The sequence below is a fragment of the Sus scrofa genome, chromosome 11 (assembly GCF_054392235.1).
Source record: "Sus scrofa isolate SSC_HxYL_T2T_F1_AM1 chromosome 11, Sscrofa_HxYL_maternal_Yorkshire_Landrace_v2.0, whole genome shotgun sequence".
Lineage (NCBI taxonomy): Eukaryota > Metazoa > Chordata > Mammalia > Artiodactyla > Suidae > Sus > Sus scrofa.
Window position 1 is genome coordinate 6,167,142 of NC_139393.1, and position 15,392 is coordinate 6,182,533.

Genomic DNA, 15,392 nt, shown 5'->3' on the forward strand with positions numbered 1-15,392 from the left:
GAGGCCAGGGATCGAACCTGCAACCTCATGGTTCCTAGTCGGATTCTTTTCTGCTGGGCCACAATGGGAACTCCTCTGGAAACTCCAAAGTTTTATTTCTATTAGAACTGTCTTCTCAGTTCAAGACCCAAGTTTTTCATGGTGTCTTTGTGTGTGGATAAATAGCCCTCTATTACTGCAAATTCGGCATGTCTAAAACTTAGTGTATTTCTCTGTTCTCCAAATCTACCGCTTTTGTATTCTCTCATATTCCTTCTTTAGTAAATGGCTTTATCATCTTCCCAGTCACTGAGGCGACATAGTTTCACTTGTTTCCTGAAATCTCCCACGTTCTGCCATTTTTTATGAGAAGGAAGCCACTGAGGTTTGACTCTGCATTAACTGAAAGATGATACATTGGACAATTTACGTTTGCCATCATGTTAAGGGTTTACCACAGTGATGACTTATTATCCCCATCTGACAAAAATGGAAATTGCAATTTAGAAAAGACTTATTGTTGCTATGGGGTAGAGCCGGGATTCTAGCCCAGATCTATTAAATTTTAAATCCTGGGATTTTCCTGCTATATTATCTGCCTCTAATCCCCATTCTTTAAAATTCTGCAGTATCTTTTTCTTCTTTTAACCCAGCTGACATAGTTTTTACCCTGCAGTGTGTCTTCTGAATAATTTTTGTCGAATCCCTCCTGGACCAGTTCTGCCTTTCTGGGGCTCTCTCCCTTTATCGCCTCACATACTAAATTCTGATCGCGTGGCATCTCTCATACCTCATGTCACATGAAATACCTTGTCAGTTCTCTGTACCATTTTGTGTCTGAACCATTGTTAATTGAGCCTCAGACAAAACTACTTTCCTCCCTTTACCTGTAAATGTAGCTCAAATTCGACCTTCTCTGTGTGAATACTTGGCTCAAACAGCTCAAAGAAAAAAAAATTTTTTTACTGTTTTCACACAATACTTGGTTTTATTTTACTATTATTTTATTCTGCTTTAAGTTTGTTTACCTGTTTTTCTTTTCCCATTAGATAGTAAAATATATGTGACTAGGCATGTGTTGTTTATTTTTGTACCTTTAAGGTATTTTCCTTGTCTCTAAATGTTATTGTGTAATTTCCTTTTCTTAGGCAATGTGAAATTTGTGATAATTTATTTAAGAATTTTATATATTTTGAAAAATTGATCATAGATTTTTCTGGGATTTATAGCCAACATATGTTACTGTTGTTTAGTTTTTATTATCACAACTGATTTAGAACATAGGGTGGTGATTTCTTTTGAAATGTTAAAGGATCTTCAGTTGGGTATTTTGGGTTTTTTTTTTTTGGTAATTCAAAATATAACATTGTCCAAGTGTCCTTGATATTTTTCAATCTTCTGAGCCTGGTAGTGGTCTTCCTTCCTTCTCAGCAGTGATGGTAAGTGACACAGCTTCTCTGTTTCATATCTTTCTCATGGTCTCAGTCTAAACACCAAGCAGGTGGTAAGTGGAAGGTCGCCTGAGACGCCACGTTAGTGATTCGTTATTTCGCCTGAGTTCAGATGCTCTTCGGACCTCCCTTCCTCTCTGTGATGCTTGCCCGTTCCTCTGCCTGACAATCTGTATGTGACTTTGAGATGTCTCATTTGTTCTGTGATTACGTAGCAGTTGTTGTGCAGGGTTGAAATATTTTATCACCTACCTTACAGTACTGTTGTGAGGATTCAAATTTCTATTTGAATCTGCTGTTCAAATAGTAGATATTAAATAATTCCTCCAGTTTGACCTCATCATTCCTAAATTTGGTTCCTGTTTACATTTATTTAGGGTGCTATCTGTCATGCATGTTCAGATGTGCCTGGCACCGTGGTGTATATAGAATGACGCAAGGGCATTAGGTGTCTTTTAAGGGCTCATCTTAATGCTGACTCGCTTGGATAGTTTTTAAAATTACTTTAAAAATGCCTTTTTTGGAAGGAATAACATATGTTCCCATTCATTCATTCGTTAGATGTCAACTCGAATGAAAAGATGGGAAGTGCATGATTTTGTAAACTTCTCAGGGTATTTCAGGTTAAGATTTACCTGAAAGTAATGACATGTTAAATAAAGTCATACTCGTTTTGTCCTAGACCTGTGGATGTCGTGGGGTTATGCATCATAAATTATTAGTCTTACTGTTGTTTTAGCTTACTCAAACAGTGATACAGATGAATGAGAACTGTTGAGCTGCTACGTGTATCAGGAGATTCAAACTTGTCAACATGTCTTTTGATGATGATTTTGCTCCTTGTGGTCTGATTAAATGGCACTTCTTAATAAGTATTCACTTTGTAAGAATGCTCACATTAAAATCTCTTGTCCCACACATTCTGCCGTGAATTCTAGTTGCTTGTTGTTGGTGCTTTTCAGATCCTAAGGTTTTGGAAAACCACCGGATATACTTGTCTTCGGTTTTCACTGAGTTTTGGGTTTTTTATTTCAGATTTCTAGTCTCTGCACCGCAGGACATGGTTTTAGATGGAGTGGATTGGGATTTGTAAGAGTGACGCTAAAATGACACTACTGTGTACGTTTGTTCTGCTTTGTAACCCACAGTCCATCCCAGACCCTCTTCCCTTCTCCTCTGTGGACCTGTCGCTGTAAACCTGGAACACAGTCCCCACACCTGCACATCCCCGCCGTCACTTCCGAGTCAGTGACTTGAGTTCTGCAGAGCAGATCTTTGAGAAGGAACCACCTCACGTGTCGGCTTTCTGCCTGTGTTCAGCATTCTCACTGACACCCTTTCTTACTGTTTTCCTCCCGTTGCAGACAAGCAGGCGTTCTTTCGGTGTATCCTTCGGAACCTGTCTTCAGTCTTTCTAGCAATGTCTTCCGTTGTTTCTCCCTTTTCAGGTTTAGATGGTCTCTCCCTTGACATTGGTTTCTGCTTCCTAGCGCATGAGCACATCGTGTTTGCGCTCCACTGCTCTGGAAGCCCAGGACCAAGGACTGCTCGTGTGGAACCGTGTTCTGTGGTCAGGGTGTTCGGGGACCTGTGATCCGGTTTGAGAAATGCTCCCCACTTACTGGTGCTTTTCCAAGCTCTTTTCGGCAAGGTTGCCTAACCACCAGAGGCTCTGCTCTCGCTCACCTCTGCCGTGGTGTGTGGTGTTGCCACCCATTCCTCTGTCCTCGGACCTGTCCTCCCAGCGCTGAGACTGTTCTTCCAGGCCCTGTGTCGGTGGCTGTGTCCTCAGGACTCTGCCCAGCCCTGTCCTGGACTCTCCTTTCTGGGTCTCTACTCAGCGCCCTGGGTGATCGTGCTTCTCTTCGTGACTTCAGCTGCTGGCTTTTCACAGCCGCCTCCGGCTGTGGACGCGTAGGTCTGTGGCCACGGCCTCCTGGGCCTCTGTGCGCGCTCAGCACTAGCTGCTTCTGCGTGTCGTCATCTCACAGCATGAGTCTTTCAGGATGTCATGATGCCTAAAAGGAAGACCGACTCTGTTTTTCCTTCAAACTTGCTTTCTCGCTAACACGCGTCTGTGCACGCGGATTGACCACGCCAGGCCCTCTCTGTCTTGGTTGTTGGTAATCACCCAGTTGTCTGATTTGTGAACTCTTTGTAATTCTTCTGTCTTTCGTGTCTGCCACATCATTCAGTCGCTGAGATCTGTTGACGGTGCTGTTTTGAAATTCTCTTCACTTTTAATGTTACCAACGTGCAGTTTAGACTCAGCTCCACTTCCTACCTGGACTGTTCTTCTCGTGGACTCTCAGCTAGTTTCCTGCTTGTGGCCTTAGCTTTCAGACCACTGCTTGGGTGACTCTCTGATCTCGTTTCTCCTCTTTATCTTTGTCCTTTGTGATTGGAATAAAATCCAAATCTTTGAGAAAGGTATCCAGGATGCCTCTTGAGCTGCGATTACTGCTGCAGACCTGCTGAGCTAGTTTCGGTACCAAGAGTAGCGTGTTCTTCCCGCTGCAGGCTTTCTTTTTTTTTTGTCTTTTTGCCATTTCTCGGGCCGCTCCCACGGCACATGGAGGTTCCCAGGCTAGGGGTCTAATCGGAGCTGTAGCCACCAGCCTACGCCAGAGCCACAGCAACGCGGGATCCGAGCCGCGTCTGCGACCTACACCACAGCTCACGGCGACGCCGGATCGTTAACCCACTGAGCAAGGGCAGGGACCGAACCCGCAACCTCATGGTTCCTAGTCGGATTCGTTAACCACTGCGCCACGACGGGAACTCCCCGCTGCAGCCTTTCAGCATTCTCTTTGCTTGCTGTGCCTGTCTCTGTCTTGACTCAGCAGACTTTCTTTCAGGGGTCAATTTAAGTGTATGGTCTTCTGGCCTAATTGGGCGATATTAATCATTGGTTCACTTTTCTGTAGTACTTCACATTGCTGTAATTAATGAGTGTGTAACTTGTAGGCTGGCAGTGTATGACACAGTATAGTTAGAGAATTTTATTTTTATTTATTTATTTATTTTGATACCTGGATGTTCTGAGCTCTTGGGAATGTGGAATTGGGTTCACATTCCCTACACTTGTGAAATGCCAGCCTGTGAACTTCTAGAACATAGTGTATGTTCTATAAATCCTTGTTTGCCTCAGGGCCAAGCACAGTGCCTAGTGCATTATCTTTTATTATTAACTACTCAAATAATTGAATTAATGATTATCTGGTGAGATAAATATTTGGCCTGATTTAGTCCTGAAATGTAGTGCTTTGTACATTTTTTAAAGTTTTCCTTTGGGACAGTTTCCTGACAAAAATATCATTAAGAAAAAAAGTGGAGTTCCCGTTATGCCTCAGTGGAAATGAATCCAACTAGTATTAGTATCCACGAGGACCCGGGTCCAATCCCTGGCCTTGCTTGGTGGGTGAAGGATCCATTGTTGCCATGAGCTGTGGTGTAGGTCGCAGACCTGGCTTGGATCCCCTGTGGATGTGGCTGTGGCTGTGGTGTGGGCTGGTGGCTACAGCTGCAATTCGGCCCCTAACCTGGGAACTTCCACATGCCTCGGGTGCAGCCAGAAAAAGAAAAAAGAAAAAAAAGTTTGAAAAATCTTAATACTGTTTTTTTTTTTTTTTTTTCTTTTTTTCTTTCTTTTTTTCTCTTTAGTGCTGCACCAGTGGCATATGGAGGTTCCCAGGCTAGGGGTCTAATCGGAGCTGCATCTGCTGGCCTACACCACAGTCATAGCAATGCCAGATCCGAGCTGCGTCTGTGACCTGCACCACAGCCCCTGGCAGTGCTGGATCCTTAACCCACTGATCGAGGCCAGGGGTTGAACCTGCAACCTCATGGTTCCTAGTCAGATTTGTTTCCACTGCACCACAGCAGGAACTCCAATATTGTTAAATTTTTAATTAAATGTGGCAGGGTTCTTGGTTAGAGAGAATGTCTCTAAGTAAATCTTTCTTACTGTGCAGTGTGACAAATGGGCTTTACTGTTACGTAGTAATTGTGGATGGGAGATGTGTGTGGGTGTGTGGGATACTTACATAGCTGTGTGAAGTAATTATTGCCTCTCTGGCGTGTGGTGAGGGTCTTACTCTCTCCCGGACGACTTATTAACCAACCTCAAATGGGTATGTTTTGCTTCTTTTAGCGAGAGTAATATTTTTTCCAACTTTATCGAGATAATTTGACTCATAAATAGGAAGAGTAAGTAATGCTGAGAACCAACTAGGTAGACTACTGAGAATGCCTCTGTGGCTTTTCGTGGTGACTGTTTTGGGAGATCCTTGACATGCGAATAACTTTTAATGGAGGAGGAGCATTTCATCGGGTTTTGTGTTTAAGCGTCTTCTGTCCTCCAGATGCAGGGTTTACTTTTTTATATACATGGGTTTTACTGGTCTGAATTTGCATGTCGCGCATTCTGTGTGGATTCTTAGGAAACTGCTCCATTCAGCGATGCTTGATGTGCAAAGAAAAGGAAATGGTGTAAGTGGCTTCATAATTTACAAATCGTAACTGTCTTTCTTAAAAATCTTTTGGTAAAAATTATGTATACTTACTGGAAAAAAAAAAAAATCCAGATAACTACAGAGAAGTACAAAGAAGGAAGCGAAAATGCCCCAGGTCTCTCTCACTACCTTGAGACACAACCTCTTGCAGCGTTTTGGCACACACGTGTCTTTAGTTGGCATCCTTTTGCACACCTGTTGCGTGTACATGCACACGTGCTTTCTCTCCTTCCGTCCCGTCCCCCACCCTTTGTCTTTGGCATATGCATACCATTTTACAAAGAGCAATTTAATTTAGTAGCGTTGCTGTATTGTAGCGTAATTTTTATTTTATTTTTTCTCAGCGGTGTTATGAGCCTCTTTTCCTGGTAAATAAAAATATATCAATTCACGTGACTTTTAATGGCTACCCACCGTTGTGTACACCATAGTCCACATAACTGGCTGCCTAGTAATAGATATTTTAGTCTCTCTCCTTGCCCCTTAAGAAAAAAATCATTTAAAAAGAAGTGCTCGTTTTTTTCTACGCGTGTGATTTGTTTTCCTTAGCCTAAATTCCTAGATGTGGGAGTACTAGGTCAGAGGATATGCTTATTTTTCATTTTGACGTATAGTATCAAACTATATTCAAGAAGTGTTACCTGTTTCTGAAAAACTTCATGAAAGATGAGCTACCGAACTTCTTTGAAATTTTGTGCGCCTATAGCTTCATGCTCTTATATAGAGAATTACTTTGAGTTGGTGGGAATTTTTTTGTTTAGCTCTACCGTAATATAAATCTTACACTAACTGATTTTCACCTGGCAGCTTCTGACATACACAGGCTACTCTCCCTTTAAGATAGTCAAATTGTTCATAGGAGAACCTGTATTTAAAAGGACACTGATGTCAGTCTCTTGGAAGCACTAGTTAGCAGCTTTCCTCCACTGTCTCAACCAATTCGAATCTGATTTATTTAGAAAAGCCTATTTCCTCTATTGGAGTGTTTATCAGAAGGCCCAGTTTGGTTCAGAAAATTTGTGAGTTATGACACTAGACTAATTGCACATAAGTATTATTAGTATTACATGTTAACTCTTATTTATTTATTTATTTTTGTCTTTTTTTTTTTTTTTTTTTTTTTTTCTTCTTCTTTTTTTTAGGGCCTCACCCATGGCATATGGAGGTTCCCAGGCTAGGGATCTAATCGGAGCTGTGCCAGAGCCACAGCAATGCCAGATCCAAGCCGCATCTGCAACCTACACCACAGCTCACATTAACGCCAGATCCTTAACCCACTGAGCGAGGCCAGGAATCAAACCCGCAGCCTCATGGCTCCTAGTTGGATTTGTTTTCACCACACCAAAATGGGAACTCCAGTACTTTAAGTTAACTTTTAAGTTACAAGGTGAAACTTAACTTCTCTTAAACAGGTCAGTTTCTGAATAACCCAGAAGCTGAGTATATTTTGATAAATTTTAAATTGACTATATTTGGATATGCTTAAAATAAGGAGAAACAATAACCCATCAAAGCAAAAAAAAAAAGTCTTGTAGAAATGTGACCTTGGAGCTTTTGGTTAGCCACTTGACTCCTCCTTTCCATCTCACCCTGTTCCTCTTTATTTTATGTAATTTATGAACACTGAAAACTAGTAAAAATAGCTCTGAATAGTGCTCCTCTTTATTTCCATGGGTCTCAACTTTCTGTGCCTTTTTAGAAAACTTTATCAAGGCAAATCCCTGCCTGTTTCTGCTTTTCTTCCTTATTATCAGTATCCCCTCTTCTACCTTTCCAAATAATTCACAGCTCTTTGCCCTTGCCAAGAAACACACAGACAGACAGACAGACACACACACCCCTACCTTGAACAGTGAATCTTTTAAATTAGTCCCAACTAGGCTCCTATGTCATTTCAGGGAGGGAACAGTAGTAGTGAATATAGGAGACTGGAATCATAGGCTCTGGGGCAAAGTGGATACGGCTAAGATTAATATCAATATTTTATCTCTCTTTTTTAAATGATTTAATTCAGTCAAGGACAGTGGAGAGTTGACCTGATCAATCTAATTGGATTTCATCAATAAAGTTGTCAAATAAAACTTTCCTCCTCTTTCTTTCCATTTCCTCTTCTTTTTTTCTCCTTTCCTTCTTTTCTTTTTCTGCTTTTCTCTCTTTTATCCTGGCTGAAAAGTAGAAGATGGATTTAAGTTGAGCAAGGCTGGAGTCAGGTTGGTCTGCTGGGATGATGCTGCAGTAAACTGAGTAGAGGTACGGCCTGGACTAGGTCACTGACAGTGACATGGGTAGGAGTAGTTGAATTTGAGAAATGTTGTAGGATGTAGAATAGACTGCATGACTTGATGCTTCAGAGATACCTGCATTATGAAAAGGATAGTTGTGATACAGTTTTATCAGTTTAGGAGAGGGATTATATAGATAGAGCATAACAAAACTTGAAAAACCAGTTTTATAGGGTTGATTTGCTCATAAAAAGTTTGAAATGTTAGTTGCAAAGCACCTCTTTACTAGTGGGTGTCTGATCTAGCCAAAACAAAGAGTTGGCTAAATTTTATATTATTTATAACTCAAGATGAAGTTAGAAAACATCACCACTAGATTTGTCTTCCGGCCAAGATAGAAGAACAGGGCTTAGACTTAGCTCCCCCAGAAACAGCTTAAAAAATTTGAACGAAATATATGAAACAACAGTTTTTTAAGACATTAGCTGTCAAGTAGTGAAGGACAGTGATCATAATGGATGGAAATGAATGAGGCGAACCCTGCGATTACTCTAGCTCACTGTCCGGAGGAGTTTCTGGGCCTGGCCTCATAGTTAGAGCACCAGTTCAGGTGGAGCCTAGCAAGCTATGTAATTCATTAGGAAGACCATACCGGAAGTTTACAGAGGCCAAGGTGGCTGTAGCTCACCAAAAAAGCACTGGAGAGGAGGGAGCACATACATACATAGAGCTTTGGACACTTGCAGAGGGTCTTCATGGGGTCTTTAGCTGAGTACTGATCAGAGGATATAAGTTCGGAGGCTGCTTGAACTGGAAAAAGAAATTCCTGAAAAGATGACAGGAAATAATTCTCAGAGCTCACATGAGGCCAAGAGTAGTTCCTGTTCTCACCAGCCAAATGGAAAAGGTCAGAATTTGCGAAGCACTAAGTAGGATAAATGGGAAGTCTTTTGCCTCAGTAGTGGGACCAAATTAGCCTTAGAATAAATGCTGCCCTAGTCTTTCCTAATAATACTTAAAAGCAAGACCTGAAAGAATCAGACTTTTTAAAAAAAGAATAAAACTTAAAAAAAAGACTTTTTTTAAAAAAAAACAAGAATCAGACTTTTTGAAAAAAGAACCCGACTTTAAAATTTAAAAAGCTTTTAAGCAGTTTAATGACAATGGTGAACAAAACTCAAGGGTGTTCATAGCAATAAAAAATAACTAGTACCCAGCAAGGGTAAAAGTAAGTATCTGGCCTTGGATCAATAATGATGAGCCATGCAAAGAAGTAGGAAGATATGACCCATAGAGAAGAAAATGTAATCAATATAATCAATCAAAACACTTAAATAGTATATAAGAACATCAAAACTGTATTCCATGTGTTCAGGAAGGTAGAGAAAAAACTAAATATGTTAGTGAAGACATGGAAGACATTAAAAAACAATCCAAATCAAACTCTAAAATTTAAAACTGTAGTGTCTGAAATGAGAAATATATTGGATGGGATTAAAGACAGATGAGATATTGTGTATAAAAAGATTGGTGGACTTGAAGGCATAGTAATAGAAACTGTCCAAAAAATAGAGAAAAGGGGAGCTTTGGAATAACTTGAAGCAGCCTAAGTCACTTGATTTTTCATCCCTGAGGTTGCAGGGAGGGTGCACAGAGAAAATATTTTAAGAAACAATGGGATAGTGTTTTCCAAATTGGATTAAAACTAAGCCCACAGATCCAAGAAGCTTGATGAACACAAGAACAAAAGAACCATGGAGGGAAAGAAACCGTACTAAGGCACACATAGCAAATATGCAGCCCGAGGGGGCAAAGTACCCATTTTTGAGGAACAGAGATACAAATGATAGCATACTTTTATGTTGAAAACAATGCGAGTCGGAAGACAGTGGAGCAATAACTTAAGAATATAGGATGAGAAAAAAATGTCATTTTAGAATTATATTATTGGGAAAGTATCAGAATGCAATTGAATTCGTGTATTTAAAGACACGTGAAATTTTGAGTAAAGTGTGTAGTTTAGTTAAACTTAGTGCACCAATGTTTTATGGTTTTGAAAATGTGCTTTGGCTCTGTAGGGTGTTATCTTTGAGGGAAGATGGGAAAAGATACTACATCTTACGAATATTAGATTATTTCAGAATTTTAATTTTTTTAAAAAGCAAAATAAACACCCTTGTTAGACAGATAAGGGTTGAAAGAGTTCATCAGTGGTGGCTTTGTACTTCAGTAGATGCTAAAGAAAGTACTTCAGGCAGAAGGAGGAAAATGCCCCGTGGAAATGGGGGTCTGTAGAGGCCGAGCCCTGGAAACAGTCACTCTCTGAGTAAACACAAGAAACTTTCCCCCTTACTCTTTGACAGGTAATTGACCATTACAAGCAAAACCAGTAGCAGCCTATGGTAGGATTTATAGTATATGTAGAAGTAAGGTATGATAATAGCACAAAGTCTGGGAGTGGAGAAATGGAAGTAAAATATTGTGAGCTTGTTACATCTGGAGCAGCTGAAACTCAGTGATAATGTGATGAACTGACTCTCTTCCCCAACTCGGTACGTTTGAGCTCTGACTCTTAATGTGACTGTATTTGGAAATGGGCCTTTAAAGATTAAATGTGGTCGTAAGGATGGGCCCTAATCCAACAATTAGATCCTGCAGGTTTAAGATATGAAGGAAATACTGTTTTATGGCAATAAATTAAACAAGGAATGAAATAGATAAATTTTTGAAAGACGTACAAATACCCTCAAGAGGTAATGGTTAACACTCTAAAATCTGATTAGGTGAGCCTAAACTATACCTTACAGAAACATAATCTTCTGTAGTTAAAATATGAATCACCTTAGCTGATAAGATAGGATATACCAAAAAGAAAAGGTATTAGAACAGAGAAGTGAGTTCTGTCAAGTTGCATGATAGGAAATCAACATACCTGCAGTTCCTATGGAGGCTCAGCGGTAATAACCCGGGCTAGTATCCATGGGGACGTGGGTTGGATCCCTGGCCTCGCTCAGTGGGTTAAGGATCTGGTGTTGCTATGAGCTGTGGTGTAGGTTGCAGACGCGGCTCAGATCCAGAGTTGCTGTGGCTGTGGCATAGGCTGGTGGTTACAGCTCCGATTCAGCCTTTAACCAGGGAACCTCTATATGCTACAGGTGCAGCCCTAAAACAAACAAAAAGGCAAATCAACACACCCAACTCAGTTTTGTTTTTCTGCGGCAGTGTGCTGAACGGTAGCCTCCACAAGATGTGTTCACATCCCAATCCCTGAAACTTGTGAATTTGCCTCATTTAGAAAAAGAGTCTAAACATTAAACATCTTGGGATGAGATTATCCTGAATGACTCAAGTGGGCCCTGACTCCAGTGACAAGCATCCTTGTAAGACTGAGAAGGGGGAGATTGTACACACAGGAGAAGGCAGTGTGAGGACGGCAGAAAGCGAAGTGCTGTGGTATACGCCGTGACGTGGCAGACTGCTGCAGGCACCGGAGGCTGCGGGAGAAGCCTGGCATGGATTCTCTTCCACTCTCTCTGCGGGGAGCACCAACGCCCTGATGTTGGATTTCGGGCCCCCAGAAGCATTTCTGCTGTTTTAAGCCATCAGGTTTTGTGGTAATTTGTTCTAGCAGCCACAGAAAACGGATCCATCTGTTACTAGCCCCAAACAATCATAAATTGAGATTTAAAAAATTATATTATTTGTGATAATATCGGAAATATAAAATAGGGATCAATTTGACCAAAGTTCTGAAAACCTTTACATTGAAGGCTTTCAGACATTCCTGAGACGAATTAAGGAAGGCGTGAGTAAGTAGAGACATATTCCATGTCCATGGGTCTAGGATTCAGTTTTGTTAAGATGTCAGCTCTTCCCAATTGATTTTTTTTTTTTTTTGCCGCACTCGTGGCATGCAGAAGTTACACGACCAGGGATTGAACTCCTGCCGCAGTAGCAACCTGCATCACAGCAGTGACAACACTGGAATCTTAAGCCATTGTGCTGCCTGGGAACTCCCCCCAGTTGATTTTTAGACTCAGTGCAATCTCAGTGCAGTTAAAATGCAGCACTCTATTTAACAGAAAATGACAAGATTATTCTAATATTCATACCAAATTGCAAAGGCCAAACAAACCAATCCAAGGTGAAAAAAAGGAAAGAAAAAAGATGCAAGACCTACACACCTGACTTCAAGACTTAGTGTGAAACTACGGTATAATTACTGTATAGACAATAGACAACGTGCTAGTGGAGCGGAGATAGAGTGACTTCTAGGGAACAGGCTAGAGAGTCGAAATTAAATCACTGATGCATAGCTGATTTTCAGCAAAGTAGAACAAGCTATTTTGGTGGAGAATGAATGACTTTTTTTTTAGCAAATGGTGCTGGAATAAAAGACAAATAATAGACGTGAGGAAAATAGTTGTACGTCACAAACTATCAAAATTCCATAATAAAAAACTAAAAATGGTTGAAAAATGTGACATTTCACCAGAGAAGATACAGAATGGCAGAGAAGTCATTTGGGAAATGCAGATAAAAAGCATGAGATGCCACCACATGCCTGTTAAAATGTAAAGTCTGACCAAATCACACGTTTCTCAGTGCACAGAGCAGCTCCATCCCGCCACCCAGCACTGCCGGACATACTGAATTGTGTCGCTGCTTTGGATCACAGCTTACCGACATTTTAAAAAGCTCTTGTTACAATTATGTACCATACCCCATGTGTCCAAGCCATTCCTTGATGGGTATTTACCGAAGAGGAATGAAACATGTCCATACAAAAACTTGTAGATCACTTGCAGCTTTGTTTGTGATAGGTGAAAGCTGGAAACAGTCTTTGTACATTGGATGAAAGGATAAACCAATTGTGATAAATTGATATTACTGAATATTAATAGTAAAAAGTGAATGTAATATTAATAGAGGCAGTGACATGGATGAATCTTAATGGTGCAGAATGAAAGATGCTAGTAAAAGACCCAGCGGATGCAAATATATGTAAGATTCATTATATTAAATTCTAGAAAATACAGATTATAGCGACAAAAAGCTTGTCAGTGGTTGCCTGGAGTCCAAAGCAGGGAGCAGAGAGGAACGGGAAGGAGAGGTTTCATAGAGGCCCCTGGAAACTTCTGGGCTTGATGGATGTAGTCACTTTCTTGATTTGGGTAATGGTTTCATGGTTGCCCACTTAGGTCAAGAGTTATCAGAGTTTACATTTAAATATGTGCAGTTTATTATCTGTTAATTATATCTAAGTAAAGCTGTAAAGAAAACCTTAATGGGTCATTCATGTTTCTTTCAGCAAATAGAAGGATTACTTGATAGCAGCTTGTGAAGCTGTTGAGAGGGGGAGCAAGCTGAGCTCATGATAAGGAGCTACACTATGGAAGATATTTTATGGTTTTATGTATTTACTGTGTGATTTTATTTTATTTTTTCTAGTCTTTTTTGTTGTTGTTTTGTTGTTTCTTCCCTTTTTTTTGGCTGTGCACATAGCTTATAGGAGTTCCCCAGGCCAGGGATTGAACCTGAGCCGCAGCAGTGACCCAAGGTGCTGCAGTGACAACAGAAGATCCTTAACTTACTGCACCACAAGGGAACTCCCTTTACTATGTGCTTTTAAAAATCTTGACCAATATTTAGGAATACTAGTGATAACCATTTGTCACATCACCTTATAACTTTCTTTTTCTTATACCTTTCAGCATATTTGCAGTAAACTATTACATAATATTTTATGTTGGGTTTTGATTCAATATAATATTCTGCCTAATGTAAAAAAATTAATGGATTAACCTTTTATTTTTCTGCACTATTTATTAAATTAGTCCCTTAATTTATGGAACTAATTTATTGTGTTCCTAATAGTACTCTTGTTTGTAGTGGAGTCCAGCAGAGTATTAAAAGCTGAATTATACCTTTTTTTGCTGCATGTGGAAGTTCCTGGGCTAGGGGTTGAATCGGAGCTGTACCTGCTGGCCTACACCACAGCCACAGCCAAGTGGGATCCGAGCTGTGTCTTTGACCTACGCCATAGCTCACAGCAACACTGGATCCTTAACTCACTGAGCAAGGCCAGGGATCGAACCTGCAACCTCATGGTTCCTAGTTGGGTTGTTAACTGCTGAGACATGAAAGAATTCCAAAACCCTATTATTTCATTTAAAATATAATGGTAGAAATTATAGCAGTGCTTTTTAAGCTGAAGGCCAGGGCTCTTGATTTAGTACATGGCTGCCCAGAGAGCACAGGTAGGGTCATAACCAAGTGTTGGGGGCGGGTGGCAGCTTGGAGAGCTCACTAAACTCTTTGGGTTGTTTTGGGTGTGAAAGTTGCGGTGTAAGTTTAAGTGGGTGAGAATCTGTTTTTATTAATAAATTCTCTAGAAGTGAATGTCTTTTATTTGACTTAAATAAACGTTGGTTTTTTTCCAAATGCACATTTAGACCTGTTTTGAGATACGAATGAAAATTAGGGTTTAAAATAGGAATAGAAATTAGGATAGAAATTGTGAATAGAAATATAATTATCTCTATATTAGAAAACCCACAAATTTAATATAGGAACATGTCTAGAGTTATGAAGTGATTACCTAAATCATTGGGGATAATAAAACTTTGATTTTCTTTTTCACTATTCCTTTTCTCATTTTTTTTTATTCTCTTCAGTGTTGTTGAAATTAAAGACAAATTTATATAACCCAAGTCCTTGAGTCTCCTTTCTAGATATAACCTTTTCCTCCTACAGCTAAAAGAACTTGTTTATTTTCTGATGAACAGAGATTTCATTTTAATGTGATACTGGTTTTAATTACCAGTTTTGCCTTATCTTTCAAAGTATTTGTTTTTAACACGTTGAAGGTACATGCCGGTGCTATTTTGTTACTTTATAAAGCCCTTATTTATGTTCCAAACCAGTCATAATAAAGTGAATGTATCTTTTTATTATAGTTATTTTATCATGAAAAAGTATTCTCATTATTATAATTTCTCATTTACTACTTTAAGTATTTTTGATAGTTCTCTACTCCAGCTAGAGGAATTTATTATTACCTGGCAGTAATAGTAGTTCTACTGTCTTATTCCTAGGTTTTGTTGTTTTGTGTGAATGTTAAACCTATGTAAGCCATACCTCCCTATCCCTCACCACCATTTAAGTCCTTTTACCCTTTCTCTCACCTCAAATAAACTCATTTGAGATAAAACAAACTCTCACAC

General features: G+C 39.9%; 1 protein-coding gene and 1 long non-coding RNA gene across 44 annotated transcripts in view; one reads left to right on the forward strand and one right to left on the reverse strand.

The window, feature by feature from the left end:
* The window catches only part of PAN3 (poly(A) specific ribonuclease subunit PAN3), a 127,585-nt gene that overhangs the window by 41,917 nt on the left and 70,276 nt on the right, over nt 1-15,392 (forward strand). The window lies entirely within an intron of this gene.
* On the reverse strand, nt 832-12,332 carry LOC146398494 (uncharacterized). The gene is made up of 3 exons (XR_014819144.1): nt 11,307-12,332; nt 5,204-6,916; nt 832-4,876 (listed from the first exon to the last, which is right to left on the reverse strand). It is a non-coding gene; the product is annotated as an uncharacterized LOC146398494 (long non-coding RNA).